This window comes from Leopardus geoffroyi, chromosome B2, assembly GCF_018350155.1.
Source record: "Leopardus geoffroyi isolate Oge1 chromosome B2, O.geoffroyi_Oge1_pat1.0, whole genome shotgun sequence".
NCBI lineage: Eukaryota > Metazoa > Chordata > Mammalia > Carnivora > Felidae > Leopardus > Leopardus geoffroyi.
The window spans coordinates 131483888-131504913 of NC_059332.1; the positions used below are offsets into that span (position 1 = coordinate 131483888).

General features: G+C 36.9%; 1 protein-coding gene across 2 annotated transcripts in view; it reads right to left on the reverse strand.

Moving 5' to 3' along the window:
- The window catches only part of EPM2A (EPM2A glucan phosphatase, laforin), a 107819-nt gene that overhangs the window by 46425 nt on the left and 40368 nt on the right, over positions 1 to 21026 (reverse strand). The window lies entirely within an intron of this gene.

Genomic DNA, 21026 nt, shown 5'->3' on the forward strand with positions numbered 1-21026 from the left:
GAACTTCCACACTTCTCACTATCACACTGACCTACCTGTAACCATGCCCAAATATTCTGCCTTCCTCCCATGACCTTGGATGAACTGTTTGTTCCGGATTCAGTTCACTCCTGCTTACACAAAGATTTTGCTCCTACAACTCTCCTTTTTCTTAATCATTAATTTTTCTCAACTCTACGTGATGTTCTTCAACATCAAAACATTCTATAGCAGCATCCATCTTACAAACTACCCTCCACTACCCTATAGATCCTTATTTCTCTGCTCTCTTTGGTAGTAAAAATCCATATTTATAGAATAATATTTTCACATTTTACCCACATGATGACTTAGGGGTCCAATTTGCTTAATTTATATGATAGAATACCCCCTCTTTTATACTAAGATTTGGACATAACCTGAGATCTGATCATCAATTTTCCTCCTTCAATCAAGCTTCTCTCTCAATCAGCAGTGACCAAGACATTTCAATCATAATTTAAATAACATGCTGTTGACATTCAAAGCAGCACAGAATCTAGCTAATTTTTTTTATACTTGTATGATTCCACAACAGCACGCAAGCAAACACTTATTTCTCCATGAATTTTAGCAGATATTTTAAAGGACTCTTAAGAAACAAGAATTAAGGGGTATGTCTGCATTAGTCCATACTACCATTAGAACGCTGTTATCTATCATTAATAGTTTTGGATATGATATTGAAAATAAATCATCCCAATATAATTATGTATAGAATATATAATCTACTTAACATATTTAGATATGTTTCATATGGAATATATTTTAATCATATGCAAAAGAGGATATCCATCAATTAATCTGCCTTATAAAATATGAACAACTTTATTTATAGAAGAAAAAGGAATTCTTTGAGGAATCTCACACATTCAGTTAAAACTCAATAAAAATCACTGCCTAACCAAAAGAATTCAACAAGAAGGAGGATTATGCTGTTTTCTGCTACTAGGATGAACAATTATAATCTTGGCTTCAATGTTTAAAAAAGTCTCAAATCATTCAATCAGATGTAAATGCCAACTGAAATTAGATTCTTCCTTTAACCAATGATATCTTGAATGTAAACTACTGAAGCAGGACAATGTGATTGATTCCTACTGCACACAAAATTTTGTAGCTATTCTTTATTTACTCCAAAAGAGATTTCTTGTCAAAATTTGATTATAAATATGAGCAGTGTAAAAATATTATTATATAAGCATACACATACTTACTAAGGCTTATTTGTATACTGGCTATAAAATATGTGTATTTCCAAATATAGCTTCTGGAATTGGACTGAATGTATGTCCTTGGCTACAAAAATGAGAGAAAGTACCATCTAGAGGCAGCACTATGTGGAAGGCATTTAGTCCCTGGATCTGAAACCAGAGAAGCATATATAGAATGTAGTCATTGTTCGGCCAATGTAACATGCCTGCAAAATGTTGCATAAGCCTTTGTTTTTTAAATTAATTTTAATGCTTCATTATTTCCAGAACTGCCTTTAATAGTCATCAAATTCAACCAGCTCACTTTCGCTAATCAGGAAACTGAAATCCAGAATTGTTGTTCTAAGGCTACCCAGCAATAAATGAAAGAGTTGGTTGGTACCCAAAGTCCTTACTCTCTCTCCAAAGTAATTAATTTCATTCATGTTAGAAAATGTGCTAGATACAACAGGATTTATTAATGTGCAAAATCATTGTTCTACAGTCTTTAAAACAATTTTGAGTTTTGAAAATTATTGTATATTGTATTGAAAATATTGTTAATCTTTATAAGCCAAAGGGGCTACAAAGTAAAAGAATGCTTTCATAATACTTTTTATGAACTATAACTTTTTAAAAAGCATATAAAGTGTGATTTTCATGAAGTCTAATTTATGTCTTTTGAAATGTGTTTAGTTAGCAATAGGCCTTCTCAAGATACAGAAATTACAGGGGCACCTGGGTGGCTCAGTCGGTTAAGCGTCCAACTTCGGCTCAGGTCATGATCTCGCGGTCCGTGGGTTCAAGCCCAGCGTTGGGCTCTGTGCTGACAGCTCAGAGCCTGGAGCCTGTTTCAGATTCTGTGTCTCCCTCTTTCTCTGACCCTCCCCTGTTCATGCTCTCTCTCTGTCTCAAAAATAAATAAATGTTAAAAAAAAAATTTTTTAAAGATACAGAAATTATAATCCCTTTCCACTAAAGCTTCATTGAATTAGTTATCAGTTTTTAGCAAACATTTATTCTTTTGCATTAAAAAGCAATTAGGGCACTTGGGTGGCTCAGTTGGTTGAGCGTCAGACCCTTGATTGCGGCTCAGGTCATGATCCTAGGGTCATGGTTGGAATTGAGCCCTGTGTCAGGCTCCATGCTGAGTGTGCAACCTCTTAAGATTCTCTCTCTCTCTCTCTCTCTCTCTCTCTCTCTCTCTCTCTCTCTCCCCCTCTCTCCCTCCCTCCCTCTCTCTCTCTGCCATTCTAGCCTACTAGCACTCTCTCTCCCTTTTTCTCTCTCTCAAAAAAAAAGGGAGAGAGAGAGAAAAGAGTCTGTTCAAAAAATATATATTGAAGAGGGAGATGTAGCTTGGTTCCAAGTGTAGCCTGAATGTGGCTGATTTTTAAAATCTTATTCTAGCATGGTAGAATCTGATCTGGGTCAGAAGAATAGAATACAAGCTAAATGTGAGAAATAAAGAATGAACTGAATATTTACTGAGCTACTATTTACCAAGTTTTATGTTAGACGAATTGATTCCACATATTTAATATGAGACTTTCACTAAATCCCTTTTAAAAAACAACCTAAAGAGATTTTGTGAAAAACTAAACACACAAAGCCACAAGAAAGAAGAGAACAAGAGGAAAAATGACAAGATCAAAATTCTGGAAGCTGCAAAGCAAATGACTGATTCCTGAACAATTTAGCAGACCTGAAAAACCAAATCCTAAGGCCAGGAGTGGAAAACACTACAAACAGATGGGAATTACATTACAGAATCCCCACCAGGCTCAGACATTGGGTTCACCAGGCAGTAAGTGAAAGGAATAAAGGGAACTGTTTTCAAGTTGTTTAAGAAGCAGCCAGACCCTCAGATTCATTTTCCCACTTTCCTCAGCTGGAAAACCCTTCCCTCCCCAGTCCTGAATAAGACTGGGAGTTTATTCTATGGAGAAAGTTAAACAAGTTTCTGGACTGGGGAATACTCCAATAATTAAATGAAGGGCTCCTAAAAAAAAAAATAAAGGATGATAACAGAAATAAAAACTAAATAGCAACTGGGGTGCGTAGCTGGCTCAGCAGGTTAAGCATGCAACTTCGGTTCAGGTCATCATCTCACGGTCCATGAATTCGAGCTCTGCATCAGGCTCTGTGCTGACAGCTCAGAGCCTAAAGCCTACTTCAGATTCTGTGTCTCCTTCTTTCTCTGCCCATCTCCCACTCACACTCTGCCTCTCTCTCTCTTTCTCTCTCAAAAATAAACATTAAAAAACCCAGTAAAACTCAATAGCAGATGATAAAATGGGTTAAAAAAATATGTTAGAGGGAAAAAAGCAAAGATGTCCAAAACAGAAGAGACTGCTAGGAGTTCCAGAAAGAAAGGAGAAAAAATCATCAAAGAAATAATTCAAGAAATTTACATTCAAAGAAGTATCTGGGTTTATAGAATTTAAAATTCTACTCACTGAGAGCCCAGAAAAATAGACAAAAATACACCCACATCAAGACATACCATCATGAAATTTCATAATATTAGAAATGAAAAGATTCTCCAGGCTTCTCTAGAGGGGGGAAAAAAGCAGTTCAAATATAAAGGATCAAGAACCATAATGACTTTGACTTCTCAGTAGCAACCCTGGAAACTTTACATTCTTCAAAGGAGATTTAGACATTTGTGAAGAGTTAGGGATATTAAATAGCATTTACACAGGCATACAAATAAACATGAAAAATACTGATCTCATCAAAATTACTGTATAACTATGTCAGGAAGACTGAACAACAGAAAGGATATCACAGAATTGAAAGGATATCAATGAATTGAATATTTTTTGAGCTACTATTTACCAAGTTATGTTAGACAAGTTGATTCCACATATTTAATGTGAGACTCTCACCAAATCCCTTTTAAAAAACAATTTAGGGGGGCCTGGGTGGTTCAGTCAGTTGAGTGTCCAACTTCGGCTCAGGTCATGATCTCGCAGTCTGTGAGTTTGAGCCCCGAGTGAGGCTCTGTGCTGACAGCTCGGAGCCCGGAGCCTGCTTTGGATTCTGTGTCTCCCTCTCTCTCTGCCCCTCCCCTGCTCATGCTCTGTCCCTCTCTCTGTCAAAAATAAACAAAGGTTAAAAAAAATAAAATAAAATAAACAATTTAAAGAGATTTTGTGAAATCTCTTTCAGAAAAAAAAAACCAAAAAAAAAAGAGCTAAATCTTCATACTTTGCAGTGTGAGATCAATAGGTAATACCTAAAACTAAAACAAAGAAGCAGGAATATATTCACATTATTTATCTTTGAAGGTAATTAGCAAATAATCTGCTTAAGATGTGAAAATGGTTGCCCGTGGAAAGACCAAATTAGGGGAGATGTAGGGATGTAGGTAGTCGTCTTCTTTTCATTACAAGCCTTGTAGATAAACTAAATGTGTTAAATATGTGTATAACTTGACTAAATTTTAAGACTAAAATATACCACACAAACTCTCTAAACACAGTTATATTACCTAATGGGTCTGAATTTCTATAAAAGAATATCCATAAGCCCAGAGTGTTTATCAGCATCTCTCTCTGGATCTGAATCTTAAGAGGGCACCAGAAGATTCTCTTCTGGACATGGTCTCTAGGTTGCCCTATGTACTGTTGTGTTATTGTAATGCGTTGTGCAGGTTAATTATTAAGAGTATCTCTTTTCACTCTCAAAATAATCCTGATTGAACAAAATTACTTGCTCAGCTAAATATTACTTTCCTACCTCTGTACATTCGCACTTGCTATCTTCCTTACTTGACGTCCCTCTCCCAAATGTCCTCCCTCACGTTTCCATTCAAGTTCTATTCATAAAGATTTCCTTGAACTAAACACTTCTCCTCCCAACCCTCATTACACTGCATATACAACTTGAGCATAACAATTTTCACACTGTGTTGCAGCTGCATATGTTTTCATACGAACATGAGTTTCTGAGAGCAGGGATCATTGGTCTCCATCTTCAACCGTCTAGCACTGAAAATGGGGGCTACACGCAGCGATCCACACGATTGTCACTGAGTGACTGAATTTGCCACATTATATAAAATTTAATTGTTGGACATTTGTAGTCTTGAAAGACTTGTCATCATGAAAGATACTGACAGCTCAATTCTGATAAGATTTATCCCAACCATAAAAAAAAAAAAAGTGCAGGCATAATTCCACTCCCATATTCAAAGTTAAAGATGATAGTTTGACATTACAAATTATTGGGTGAGTTTGAAGATCTCTATTTTTACATATGTGCAAACATATATATGTATGCATCTATTTCAACAGCTACAGTAAATTCACAACTTATTTTAGCATTATACATAGTCAGATGAATATAGCAAGCAGATAATTAGATGTTTTCAAGTTAATAACGAAATATATGAATGTCTTTACAATTCTTTTCTTAGAAACTTAACTCGCATTTTTATCTGGTCCAGTTCACATGAGGGTGAATTGTTGCTGGAATTAATTCATAAGGGGGGGTTAGACTAAAATGGCTGAAAGCACATAAGACCTTCCTCTTCCAAATTCTAAGTTACTGTCTTTATTGGAGTAAGCACACATATTCTCAAACTTGTATGCCCAAAAGAATCATATGGAGAGGTTGGAAAACAAGATTCCCAGGAGGCAGTTTCAGGATGGCAGTGTAGGAAGACACTGAGGTCACTTCTTCCTGCAGACACATCAAATCTACAGCTACATATACAACAACTCTCTCTGAAAAGGACCTGAACACTAGCTGAGAAGCTCTTCTACCACAAAGGATAAAAAAGCCAAACTGAAATGGGTAGGAGGGGCAGAGACACGGTCTCATGGGAACCACACCCTGCACAGCAACCCACAAGCAGATGGGGTCTCACAAATACCAAGCACATACCTGAGAACTGAGGGGTTCAAGACCCACCTCAGCCACCCCAACCCTTGGGATCTTCACTAACATCTTCACCCCCAAACATCTGACTTTGAAACTGAGAGTTACATCCAGGAGACCCAAAGGCTGTTGTAAAAAGAGACTCTTAGGGGCGCCTGGGTGGCGCAGTCGGTTAAGCGTCCGACTTCAGCCAGGTCACGATCTCGCGGTCCGTGAGTTCGAGCCCCGCGTCGGGCTCTGGGCTGATGGCTCAGAGCCTGGAGCCTGTTTCCGATTCTGTGTCTCCCTCTCTCTCTGCCCCTCCCCCGTTCATGCTCTGTCTCTCTCTGTCCCAAAAATAAATAAACGTTGAAAAAAAAAATTAAAAAAAAAAAAAAGAGACTCTTAAAGGGGTCATGCACAGACTCACTCACTCTGAGCCCCTAGTGCAAAAGCATCAGGTTGAAACACATCTAGACATATGCGAAGGAGATTCATTGGCTAATCTTAAAAGCATCTGCCAGAGGGGTGAGGGTCTGATAGAGCTGTCTCCGGGGACAGAGGTGCTAGAAGGCACAATTTTTACACTCTCTCTCTACCTCGCTGGCACCACTTGGCAGACCCCTACACTCTCCTGTGACCCTGTCCCTGTGACCCTGGTGGGTTTGCCTTGGCCCAATGCTCCCCTACAACTCTGCCCTGCTAAACCTGGCAGGTGGGCAACCCCAACCCAGTGCTCTCCCACAGCCCTGCCAAAGCCAGCAGGTGCATGCAGTCCACACAGAGGACTCCCCCGGAATGCCTGGCACTGGTGGCAAGGGGGCTTGTGTCTCTGCGCCCCAGAGAACTGAAACATCAGGGAGATAGTACTTGGCAGATTGCCACCTATAGGTCACTGCACAGACAGCAGACTGAAGCACATCACCAGTCTTCCTGTGACCAATCCTTCAAGACTGAAGAAGATATTCGTTTTACCTACTACATAAAAATGAAACAGCTAAGCAAAATGAAGAAACACAGGAATATGTTCCAAACAAAAGGACAAGATAAAAACCCCAGAAAAAAAAAAACATCTTCATGAAACAAAGATAAGTAAACTAACTGATAAAGAGGTCACAAAAATGCTCATCAGTCTTGGAAGAAGAATGGATAAACACAGACATAGAACATAAGAAAGTACCAAACATGGGGCGCCTGGGTGGCGCAGTCGGTTAAGCGTCCGACTTCAGCCAGGTCACGATCTCGCGGTCCGTGAGTTCGAACCCCGCGTCAGGCTCTGGGCTGATGGCTCGGAGCCTGGAGCCTGTTTCTGATTCTGTGTCTCCCTCTCTCTCTGCCCCTCTCTCTGCTCTGTCTCTCTCTGTCCCAAAAATAAATAAACGTTGAAAAAAAAAATTAAAAAAAAAAAAAAAAAAAAAGAAAGTACCAAACAAAAGTCACAGAGCTGCAGAATATAGTAAGTAAAGTGAAAAATACATGAGCATGGTTCAACAGCAAACTAGATGAAACAAAAGAAAGGATCACCAACATGGAAAACAGGGCAGTGGAACTCACACAAACAGAGCAGCAAAAAGAAAAAAAGAATTTTAAAAAAGTAAAGACAGCTGAAGGTACCTATAGGACACATCAAGAGGAACAACATTCTTCTTAGAGTGCTCCCAGAAGGAGAAGGGAGAAAGGGTCAAAAATTTATCTGAAAAAATTGTGGCTGAAAGCTGCCTTAACCTGGGGAAGGAAACAAACATCCAGATCCAGGAAGTCCAGAAATTTCCAATTAAGAAGAACCCAAAGAGATCCATACCAAGATACATTATGATTAAAATGTCAACATTTAAAGATAAAAATAGAATCTTAAAAGCAATGAGGGAAAAATAACTTGTGACATACAAGGGTACCCTCCTGACAACACACACACACACACACACACACACACACACACACACACACGACTATCAGCAGATTTTTCAGCAGAAACTGAAGGCCAGAAGAAAGTGGAGTAACATATTTAAAATGCTAAAAGAAAAATACTTCCAACTAAGAATACCCTAGGCAAGATTATCATTCAGAATTAAAGGAAAGAGAAGTTTTTCAGACAAGCAAAAACTAAACCAGCCTTACAGTAAATGTTAAAGGGACTTCTTTAAGCTAAAAATAAAGGCCACTGATCAATAATAAGAAAACATATGAAAGTAAAAATTTCACAGTTAAAAATAAGTATAGTAGAAAAAGAAGTGGACTAATCACTTAAAAAGGTAGCATAAAGTTAAAAAGACAAAGATAATAATAGTGATAAAAAATTAGTTAAGGGTTACACAAAATAAAAAGATGTCAAATGTGACATCAAAAACATAAAACATGGTGGGGGTAGTAAAAATGTAGAGTTTTAGAACGCATTCAAACTTAACTTGCTATCAACTTAAAACAGACTGGTACAGATACAGATATAGAAATAGAGAAATATAGATTTGGATATAGATACATATGTAGATAGATTGATATATACAAGCTTCATGGTAACCACAAAGCAAAAACCAATAGCAAATACAGGAAAGACAATAAGACAGGTATCTAAACATAACACTACAGAAAGTCATCACACCACAAGGGAGGAGAGCAAGAAAAGAAAAGGATAGGAAGAAAAAAAACTATCAAACAGCCAGAAAACAATTAAGAAAAGACAACAAATACATACTTATCTATAATTACTTTAAAGGAAATTCTCTAATTAAAAGATATAGCGTGGCTGAAGGAAAAAAGAAAAACAAGACCCATATATTTGCTGCCCACAAGTGACCCACCTCAGACATAAGGACACACAAACACTGAAACTGAAAGGTGGAAAAAGAGATTTCACGCAAATGGAAACCACATGAAACCTGTGATAGCTCTCCTGATAGCAGATAAAATGAACTTTAAAACAAATAAATAGCTTATTTATTAAATAAATCAAATAAATTTTATTAAATAAAAATAAAAGAAATAAACAAAAATGGGCATTACATAACGATAAAGGAACAAATCTGGCAAGCATATATAACACTCATAAATATGTATGCACTCAACACAGAAGCACCTAAATATGTAAAGCAAATATTAACAGACCTATGGAGAAATTGAAAGCAATACAATAATAATGAGGGGATTTAATATCCTACTATATACAGAATATTCTCTTCAAAAGCAGCAAAATACATATTCTTCTCAAGTGCACATGAAACATTCTCCAGGATAGATCATAATTCAGCCACAAAACAAGTCTCAATAAATTTAAGAAGACTGAAATCATACAAAACATTTTTTCAGACCACAGTGATATGAAAGTAGAAATCATAAAAAGAAAAATGAAATAAGTCACAAATATATGAAGAACCTGGGGCGCCTGGGTGGCGCAGTCGGTTAGGCATCTGACTTCAGCCAGGTCACGATCTCGCGGTCCGTGAGTTCGAGCCCCGCATCAGGCTCTGGGCTGATGGCTCAGAGCCTGGAGCCTGTTTCCGATTCTGTGTCTCCCTCTCTCTCTGCCCCTCCCCCGTTCATGCTCTGTCTCTCTCTGTCCCAAAAATGAATAAACGTTGAAAAATAAAATTAAAAAAAAAAAAATATATGAAGAACCAAACTACTACTGAACAAATGAGTCAACAAAGAAATCAAAAGAGAAATAAAAGAATACCTTGAGACAAATGAAAACTTATAATACAACATACCAAAATCTATTAGATGTAGAAAAAGTAATACTAAGAGGAAAATTCATACTGAGATAGGCCAACCTCAAGAAATGAGAATAATAATCTAGGGGTGTCTGGCTGACTGAGTTGAAGAAGCATGCATCTCCTGACCTCAGGGTCGTGAGTTCAAACCCCACATGTGGTGTAAAAGAAGTACTTAAATAAATTAACTAAATTTTTAAAAAACAAACAAGAAAAATCTCAAGTAAGCAAACATTACACCTAAATGACTAGAAAAGGAGGAAAAAATGAAGCCCCAAGTTAATAGAAGGAAGGAAATAATAAAGCTCAGAACAAAGATAAAGTGAAATAAAAACTGAAATGACAATAGAAAAAATAAAGACACTAAGAGCTGATTCTTTGAAAACATAAAAAAATGGTAAACCTTTAGCTAGACTCACTTTAAAAGAGAGAATATTAACAAATATATAACATCAGAAATGGAAAAGGAGAAGTTACAACTGATACCAAAGAAATATAAAAAATCATAAAAGACTATTATGATAAATTATATGCCAAGCACAACCTAGGAAAAATGGGTAATTTCCTAGAAACATAGAATCTTTTAAGACTTAATCATGAAGAAACAGAAAATCTGAATAGACTGATTATTGGCAAGGAGAGTGAATCAGTAATCAAAAACCTCCTAACAAATAAAATCCAGGACGAGAGACTTCACTGGTGAATTCTACCAAACATTCAAATAAAACTTGATATCTATCATTTTCAAACTCCTCTAAAATTTTGAATATGAATGAATGCCACCAAAAGCAATTTACAAGGCCAGTATGATTCTAATACCAAATCAAATAAGAACAACAAAAAGGGAGAATTATGGGCCAATATTTCTGATGAACACACATGCAAAAATCCTCAACAAGGGGCGCCTGGGTAGCTCAGTTGGTTGAGCTTCCGACTCTGGCTCAGGTCATGATCTCACAGTCTGTGAGTTCAAGCCCCGCATCGGGCTCTGTGCTGACAGCTCAGAGCCTGGAGCCTGCTTCAGATTCTGTGTCTCCCTCTCTGACCCTCCCCCGTTCATGCTCTGTCTCTCTGTCTCAGAAATAAATAAACATTAAAAAAAAAATAAAAAAAATCCTCAACAAAATATTAACACACCGAACCCAACAATACATTAAAAAAGTCATACACCATGATCAATTGATATTTGTTCTAGGCATGAAAGGATGGTTCAATATCTGCAAATCAATCAATCTGATATTAACAAAATTTAACAAAAACCTGTTATTAACAAAAAAATAAATACCATATGATCATCTCAATAGACATATGAAAAGAATTTGACTAAGTTCAACATCTGTTTATGATAATAACTCTCACCAAAGTAGATAATAAAGGGAATGTACCTCAACATTATAAAGGCCATATATTACAAGCTTATAGCTAACATCATACTCAACAGTGAAAAGCTGAAAGCTTTTCCTCTAAGATCAAGAACAAGACAAGGGTTTCCAACTCTTGCCACCTTTATTAAACATCGTATTGAAAATCCTAACCAGGGGCGCCTGGGTGGCGCAGTCGGTTAAGCGTCCGACTTCAGCCAGGTCACGATCTCGCGGTCCGTGAGTTCGAGCCCCGCGTCGGGCTCTGGGCGATGGCTCAGAGCCTGGAGCCTGTTTCCAATTCTGTGTCTCCCTCTCTCTCTGCCCCTCCCCCGTTCATGCTCTCTCTCTGTCCCAAAAATAAATAAACGTTGAAAAAAAAAAAAATTAAAAAAAAAAAAAAAAAAAAGAAAATCCTAACCAGGAAATTAGGCAAGAAAAAGAAATAAAAAGTATCCAAATTAGAAAGGACAAAGTAAAACTGTCACTATTTGCAAACAACATGACTTTATATGGAAAAAACTCTAAAGACTCTACTAAAAAAAAGTTAGAACTGATAAACAAATTCAGTAAAGCTGCAGGATGCAAAATCAGCACACAGATATCCATTGTTTTTATACACTAACAACAAACTATCAGAAAGAAAAGTTAAGAAAACAATCCCATTTACAGTTGTGTCAAAAAGAATAAAATACCCAGGAATAAGTTTAACTAAGGAGGTGAAAGACCTGTACACTAAAAACTACATGACACTGATAAAAGAAATTGAAGAAGACACAAATAAATGGAAAAATATTCTGTACTCATGGATTAAAAACTTAATATTATGAAAATCTCCATATTATCCAAAGCAATCCCATGGATCCAATGTGATCTCTTAAAAATCCCAATAGCAATATAACAATCCTAAAATTTTTATGGAACCACAAAACATCCCAAATAGCCAAAGCAATCTTGAGAAAGAACAAAGCAAAATCACACTCCTTGATTTCAAACTACATCACAAAGCTCTAGTAATCAAAACAGTAGGGTATTGGCATAAAGACAGACACATAGATCAATAGAAGAAAACACAGAGTTCAGAAATAAACTTTTGCATATATAGCCAATTAATTTATGATAAAGAAGTCAAGCATACACAATGGGGATAGGAGAGTCTTTTCAATAAATGATATTGGGAGAACTGGACAGTCTCATGCAAAATAATGAAACTGGAACACTATCTTACACCATACACAAAAATTAACTCGAAATGGATTTAAGACTTGAATGTAAGACCTGGTACCATAAAACTCCTACAGGGAAATATAGGTAGTAAGCTCCTTGACCCTGCTCTTGGCAATATTTTTTTGGATCTGACTCCAAAGATAATGTCAACAAAAGCAAAAGTAAACAAATGTGATTACATCAAACTAAAAACCTCTGCACAACAAAGGAAATTATCAACAAAATAAAAAGGCAACTTACTGAATGGGAGAAGATGTTTGCAAATCATATTTTTGACAAGGAGTTAATATCCAAAATATATAAAGAACTCATACAATAAAATTCAAAAATGGACAGAAGATCTGAATAGACATTTTTCCAAATAAGACACGTAGATGACCAAAGGTACATGAAAAGATGCTCAGCATCACTAATCATTGGGGAAATGCAAATCAAAACCACAATGAGATATCATGCTAACATGTGTCAGAATGGTTGCTATCAAAATGACAAGAAGTAACAAGTGTTGGTGAGAATGTGGAGAAAAGGGAATCCTCATTCACTGTTGGTGGGAATCCAAATTTACGTCACCACTCTTGAAAACAGTGGAAATTACTCAAAAAACTAAAAATAGGGGTACCTGGGTGGCTCAGTTGGTTGAGCATCTGACTCTCCATTTCAGCTTAGGTCATGATCCTAGGGTGGTAAGACTGAGCCCCACAGCAGGCTCCATGCTGAGTAAATTAAATTTTAAATATAAAATTTAAGGGGCGCCTGAGTGGCGCAGTCGGTTAAGCGTCCGACTTCAGCCAGGTCACGATCTCGCGGTCCGTGAGTTTGAGCCCCGCGTCAGGCTCTGGGCTGATGGCTCAGAGCCTGGAGCCTGTTTCCGATTCTGTGTCTCCCTCTCTCTCTGCCCCCCCCCCATTCATGCTCTGTCTCTCTCTGTCCCAAAAATAAATAAACGTTGAAAAAAAATTAAAAAAAAATTAAAAAAAAAACTAAAAATAGAACCACCATGTGGTCCAGAAATTCCACTTCTGGTTATTTATCTGCAGAAAAATGAAAACATGAATTCAAAAACACATATGTATCCCTATGTTCATTGCAGTATTATTCACAACAGCCAAGATATGGAAACAGCCAGTGTCTGTTGATGGATGAATGGATAAAGATGTGATATCACACACACACAAATACACACACAATGGAATACCACTCAGCCATACGAAAATAATCAAATATTCATTTGCAACAAGGATGGAACATAACAGTATGCTGAGTGAAATAAGTAAGACAGAGGAAAGGACAAACACCATATGATTTTACTTAGATGTGGAATCTAAAAAACAAAACAAACAAATAAAATATAACATAACACATAGATGAAGAGAATAGATTGATAGTTGCCAGATAGGAGAGGGCTGGGAGGTGGGGTGAAATGGGAGAAAATTGTTAAAAGTGCAAACTTACAGTCATAAAATAAATAAGCCATAGGGACATCATGTACAGCATGGTGACTACAGTCAATAATATTGTATGTATGCTATGTAACTTTATATAGTGACAAGGGAAGCAAGATTTATTGTGGTGATCATTTCCCAGTGTATATAAATATTAAATCATTATGTTGTACACATGAAAGTCATGTAATGTCATATGTCAAATATGCCTCAATTTAAATTTTTCTTTTAAATCATACCACTCAACTGATTTTCAAGTAGATGACTGGAACTGAAATGTGAGAAATCTTGGCAGTTAAGAGGATGCTTGAAAAGTAAAGATATGGCTCCAGGTCCATTATAAACAATTATTATTTATTCCCAAGTTTCCAGTTATCTATGTTACAGAGATAAATAAATAGAGGAAAAAAGAATACCATTATTTAGTTCTAAACTATGATAATTCTGAAATTTTATCCCATTTATATATGTATCTAGCTATGTGTTTCTGTGTGTATTATATATTACATATATACCTCATGTATAAATATATGTTCTATATTGTATGTGTTACTTATATGTTTTATATTTTCATATATATAATATGTTTTTTCAACCTATTATTATCCTTCTCAGATGTAAATGTATACATGTAAAATGCAGGAAAAGCATGATTAAATTCAATATCAATTTATGATAAACAACTCTCAACAGATGGGTATTATATATATGTATATATATATATATATATACACACACATATATACACATACAAATATATATGTATATATCTGAACATATATACATATATACACAAATATGTATATATATTATATACATATAAATTCTATGTAATATATATACATACATATATATATACACACACACCTAAGAAGGATAATAACAAGTGCAATCATCTGAGAATTCAGTAGAATAGAGACTTAGATGTAAAACTAAGTTGCTTTAAAGAAATATTTTGGGGGGCAACTGGGTGGCTCGGTCAGTTAACTGTCAGATTTCAGCTCAGGTCATGATCTCACAGTTCGTGGGTTCATGCTCCACATTGGGCTCTGTGCTAACAGCTCAGAGCCTGGAGCTTGTTTCGGATTCTGTGTCTCCCTCTCTCTCTGCCCCTCGCTCGCCTTCTGTCTCTCTCACTCTCTAAAATAAATAAACATTAAAAAATTTAATAAATAAAAATTTTTAGATGTTTACTTATTTTTGAGAAAGAGAAGTGCAGTGGGGCAGAGAGACAGAGAGAGAGAGAGAGAGACAGAGGATATGAAGCAAGCTTGTGCTGAGAGTGAGAGCCCAATGTGGAGCTCAAATCCACGAACCTGAGAACATGACCTGAGCCAAAGTCAAACAACTGAATGAGCCAACCAGGCGCCCCTAAAGAAAATTTTTTAATTTACCTTTTTTGCATGAACTGTGAATGAACTGTGAGAATATGATTCATACGTATCCCCCATACAGCTATGATACTATATGTGAAGAAATACCTTTTTTAAATGCTGAAACATCCGGGACTCCTGGGTGGCTCAGCTGGTTAAGCATCTGACTCTTGATTTCTGCTCAGGTCATGATCTCACATTTCATGAGATCACCCCTGCATCAGGCTCTGTGCTGACAGCAGTGAGACTCCTTGGGATTCTCTCTCTCCCTTTCTCTCTTCCTCTCTCCCACTCTCCCTCTTCCCCTCTCTCTCTCTCTCTCTCTCAAAAAAAAAATTGAAACATCTATATGGGGAGCAAAGACTCTCAGAGTGAGAGGTGTGTCCCACACAGGTCCTCCTCATCTTTTCATGCAGAGTAGGGTAGCCATAGTGCCCAAGCTGATTGTCTGCTTCTGTTCTACTCAGGGAGACATGATCTACCCACATGCACACAGTTTGTGCCAATACTGTTATAGGATTAGAAGCTAGTAATGGCAGAGGAAACTCATACCCATCAAATTGAATAATCAACCTACTCTTTCCATTAATAAATGTGAACAACTAAAAATTTCCAGTTATATTTAAAACCAACAACAAAAGGGGCACCTGGGTGACTTAGGCAGTTAAGGGTCTGACTTCAGTTCAGGTCATGATCTTGTGGTCTGTGACTTCAAGCCCCATGTCAGGCTCTGTGCTGACATCTCAGAGCCTGGAGTGTGTTTCAGATTCTGTGTCTCCTTATCTCTCTGTCTCTCTGAGGTTTGGGCTCTGTCTCTCTCTCAGGAAAAAACACAACAAACAACCAAACAAACAAACAAAAAACAATGTTTTAAAACTAATGACAAAAAAGAGAAAGGTCAAACGAGAAGAGAACAACTGATTCTGAAGGAAACAAGATAATTCCAGTAAGATAGGAGGACTTCAAATCATTCTTAATAGTATTATAAGAAAAACTCAAGAAGATATCCATTCACAAACTAGAATAAACGAATATGCAATAAGGGAATAACAAAATAAGAGTCCATGAAAATTAAGAATACAACTATCAAAATTAAGGAAAAAAGTTAGTTGAGTTGGAAGAAATAAAATAAAGTCTCCAAAATTTAAATCAATAAAACCAAGAGGTGAAAATATTTTTAAAAAGTCCAGAATAAGATATAAATCCAAGACGCAGCAAAGGCAGTCCTAAGGGGAAAATACATTGCAATCCAGGCCTAGCTCAAGAAACAAGAAAAGTCCCAAATACAAAACCTAACCGCACACCTAAAGGACCTAGAAGCAGAACAGCAAAGAAACCACAAAGCCAGTGAAGAAGAGAAATAATAAAGATTAGAGCAGAATAAACAATATAGAATCCAATAAAACAGTAGAACAGATCAATGAAACTAAGAGCTGTTTTTTTGAAAAAATAAACAAAATTGATAAACTCCTAGCCAGACGTCTCGAAAAGAAAAGAAAGAGAACCCAAATAGATAAAATCACAAATGAAAGAGGAGGCATCACAACCAAAACCATAGATATACAAACAGTAATTAGAGAATACTATGAAAAATTATACACCAACAAACTGGACAACCTGCAAGAAATGGACAAATTCCAAGATACTCACATACAACAAAAACTCAAACAGGAAGAAATAGAAAATTTGAACAGACCCATCACCAGCAAAGAAATTGAATCGGTTATCAAAAATCTCTGAATAAATAAGAGTCCTGGGCCAGATGGCTTCCCAGCGGAATTCTACCAGACATTTAAAAAAGAGTTGATACCTATCCTTCTCAAGCTGTTCCAAAAAATAGAAATGGAAGGAAAGCTTCCAGACTCATTCTGTGAAGCCACCATTACCTTGATTCCCAAACCAGACAGAGACCCCACATAAAAAGAGAATTAGAGGCCAATATCCCTGATGAACACAGATGTAAAATTCTCAACAAGATACTAGCAAACTGAATTCAACAGTATATTAAAAGAATTACTCACCATGATCAAGTGGGATTCATTCCTGGAATGCAGGGCTGGTTCAATATTTGCAAATCAATCAATGTGATACATCACATTAATAGAAACATATAATCCTCTCAATAGATGCAGAAAAAGCATTCGACAAAATACAGCATCCTTTCTTTTTTTTTTTTTCTCCCTTTATTTTTTTTTTTTAATTTTTTTTTCCACGTTTTTATTTATTTTTGGGACAGAGAGAGACAGAGCATGAACGGGGGAGGGGCAGAGAGAGAGAGACACAGAATCGTAAACAGGCTCCAGGCTCTGAGCCATCAGCCCAGAGCCCGACGCGGGGCTCGAACTCCCGGACCGCGAGATCGTGACCTGGCTGAAGTCGGACGCTTAACCAACTGCGCCACCCAGGCGCCCCTACAGCATCCTTTCTTAATAAAAACCCTCAAGAAAGTCAGGATAGAAGGAATATACCTTCCTTCTATCTAAAAACCTTCTATATAAAAACCATATATGAAAACCCCACAGTTAATATCATGCTCAACTAAGAGCTTTCCTCCTAAGATCAGGAACACAACAGGGGTGTCTACTCTCACCACTGTTGTTTAACATAGTATTGGAAGTCCTAGCTTCAGCAAAGCAATCAGACAACAAAATGAAATAAAAGAAATCCGAATTGGCAAAGAAGAAATCAAACTTTCACTTTTTGCAGATGACATGATACTCTACATGGAAAACCGAAAAGACTCCCATGAGCTGCTAGAACTGATACATGGATTCAGCAGAGTTGCAGGATACAAAATCAATGTACAGAAATCAGTTGCATTTCTTAACACCAATAATGAAGCAAAAGAAAGAGAAATCAATAAATGGACTCCATTTACAATTGCACCGAGACCATAAAATACCTAGAAATAAACCTAACCAAAGATGTAAAAGATCTGAATGCTGAAAACTTATGAAAAAACTTGAAGAAGACACAAAGAAATGGAAAAACATTCCATGCTCATGGATTGGAAAAACAAATATTGTTAAAATGTCAATACTACCCAAAGCAATCTATACATTCAATGCAATCCCAATCAAAATTGCATGAGCATTCTTCTCAAAGCTAGAACAAACAATCCTAAAATTTATATGGAACCACCAAAGACTCCAAATAACCAAAGTAATGTTGAAAAAGAAAAACAAATCAGGAGACATCACAATCCCGGACTTTAGGCTCTACTACAAAGCTGTAATCATCAAGACAGTGTGGTATCGGCACAAAAACAGACACATAGACCAATGGAATAGAATAGAGAACCCAGAATTGGACCCACAAATTGCATGGCTAACTAACTACTCTTTGGCAAAGCAGGAAAGAGCATCCAAGGGAAAAAGTCTCTTTAGTAAATGGTGCTGGGAGAACTGGACAGCAACACGCAGATGAATGAAACTGGACCACTTTCTTACACCATACACAAAAATAAACTCAAAACGGATGAGAGACCTAAACGTGAGACAGGAAACCATCAAAACCCTAGAGGAGAAAACAGACAACAACTGTTTGACCTCAGCCACAGCAACCTCTTACTCAAGGTGTCCCCAAAGGCAAGGGAAATAAAAGCAAAAATGAACTATTGGGACCTCATCAAGATAAAAAGCTTCTGCACTGCAAAGGAAACAATCAACAGAACTAAAAGGCAACTGACAGAAAGGGAGAAGATATTTGCAAATGACATATCGGATACAGAGTTAGCATCCAAAACCTATAAAGAACTTACAAACTCAACACCCGAAAAACATATAATCCACTGAAGAAATGGGTAGAAGACATGAACAGACACTTTTCCAAAGATGACATCCAGACGGCCAACAGACATATGAAAAGATGCTCAACATCACTCCTCATCAGGGAAATACAAATAAAAACCACCCTGAGACACTACCTCACACTGGTCAGAGTGGCTAAAATTAACAACTCAGGAAACAACAGATGTTGGCGAGGATGTAGAGAAACAGGAACCCTCTTGCACTGCTGGTAGGAATGCAAACTGGTGCAGCCACTCTGGAAAACAGTGTGGTGGTTCTTCAAAAAATTAAAAATAGAACTACCCTATGACCCAGCAATAGCACTACTAGGAATTTATCCAAAGGATACAGGAGTGCTGATTCATAGAGCTACATGTATCCCAATGTTTATAGCAGCACTTTCAACAATAGCCAAATTATGGAAAGAGCCTAAATGTCCATCAAATGATGAATGGATAAAGAAGATGTGGTTTAAATATACAATGGAATACTACTTGGCAATGAGAAAGAATGAAACCGTGCCATTTGCAGCAACATGGATGTAACTGGAGGGTATTATGCTAAGTGAAATAAGTCAATCAGAGAAAGACAGATGTGATATATTTTTACTCATATGTGGAACTTGAGAAACTTAACAGAAGATCATGGGGGAAGGGAAGGAAAAAATAGTTACAAACAGAGAGAAAGGGAAGCAAACCATAAGAGACTCTTAAATACAGAGAACAAACTGAGGGTTGATGGGGAGGGAGAAGGGGAAAATGGATGATGGGCATTGAGGGTTGCATGTAAGTAATGAATCACGGGAATCTGCTCCTGAAACCAAGAGTACAATGTATACACTGTATGTTAGCTAACTTGACAATAATTGAAAAAAAATTTCCTATCTAGTTCTGAGATGTTAAATTTAAACAGAAAATGTGATATTCAACAAAAACAACAAAAGATATAAGTCCAAGAGGTCCAAAATCTATCTAGGGAAGGTTTTTAATGATACAACAAAAACAATGAAGGAAGAGGAATAATCAAATAGTAGAAGAAAATCCCTAGAGCCTAAGACACGACTCTTCAGCAATTGTGGTCCAGGAAAAATGAAAAATAACTCATAAACACATCCTCATTAAAGGTCAGAACACCTCAACAGATGCTTCTTTTCAGTTCTCTTCTCTGGATCCTCTTCTCTTTGATCTCCAAATTGTATGGATCCACAGGCTTATTATTTTCCCTTATTTTCTTTTTCTCTGCTATATTTCACTCATTCACTAAATGATTCCATCTAAACTCATTACTTAGAAGTCACCCAGATAATGATAACCCCAATTTTATCTGTCCACTCCCAACCTCTCCATAAACATCCAGATATCAAATTGATTTCCTTTCTGCAATCTAACCTACATTTCAAATGTAATATGCCAATAACAGAATTGTTATCTCAATCCATACTCTAGTCTTCTCATCTCGTCTTCCTCATCTCAATACACAGCAATACCATTAATCCAGTTCTTCAGACCATAACGCCATAAGTCATGCTTAACTCCTCTCTTCCTCATGCTCTGCCTCCAATCCATCAGCAAGGCCAACATCTAGCATGGATTTACAAGAATGGTGTGTCCAAGAAGAACATGAATTCCCTAATATCATGAAGAAATGTTATACTCATATTACCACTCACAACCCTGTTTGTATTAATTATATCTCTCATTCAAAGCAATACAGTTTTTTTATGTTTTTTTATTAATTTTTGAGAGAGAGAAAGAGAGAAGAGAGTGAACAGGGGAGGGGCACAGAGAGAGGAAGACACAGAATCTGAAGCAGGGTCCAGGCTCTGAGCTGTCAGCACAGAGCCCAATGTGGGGCTCAAACTCATTAACTGTGAGATCATGACCCAAGCTGAAGTTGGACGCTTAACCAACTGAGCCACCCAGGAGCCCCAAAGCAATAGTTTTTAAGAAGATGAGAATGTCTCTCTTTGTCTATGATACAAACACTGCATGATCCACAGTTAATAGTATTTACATGATATTTTAAATGTTGAATATTGGTTTCCATTTTTA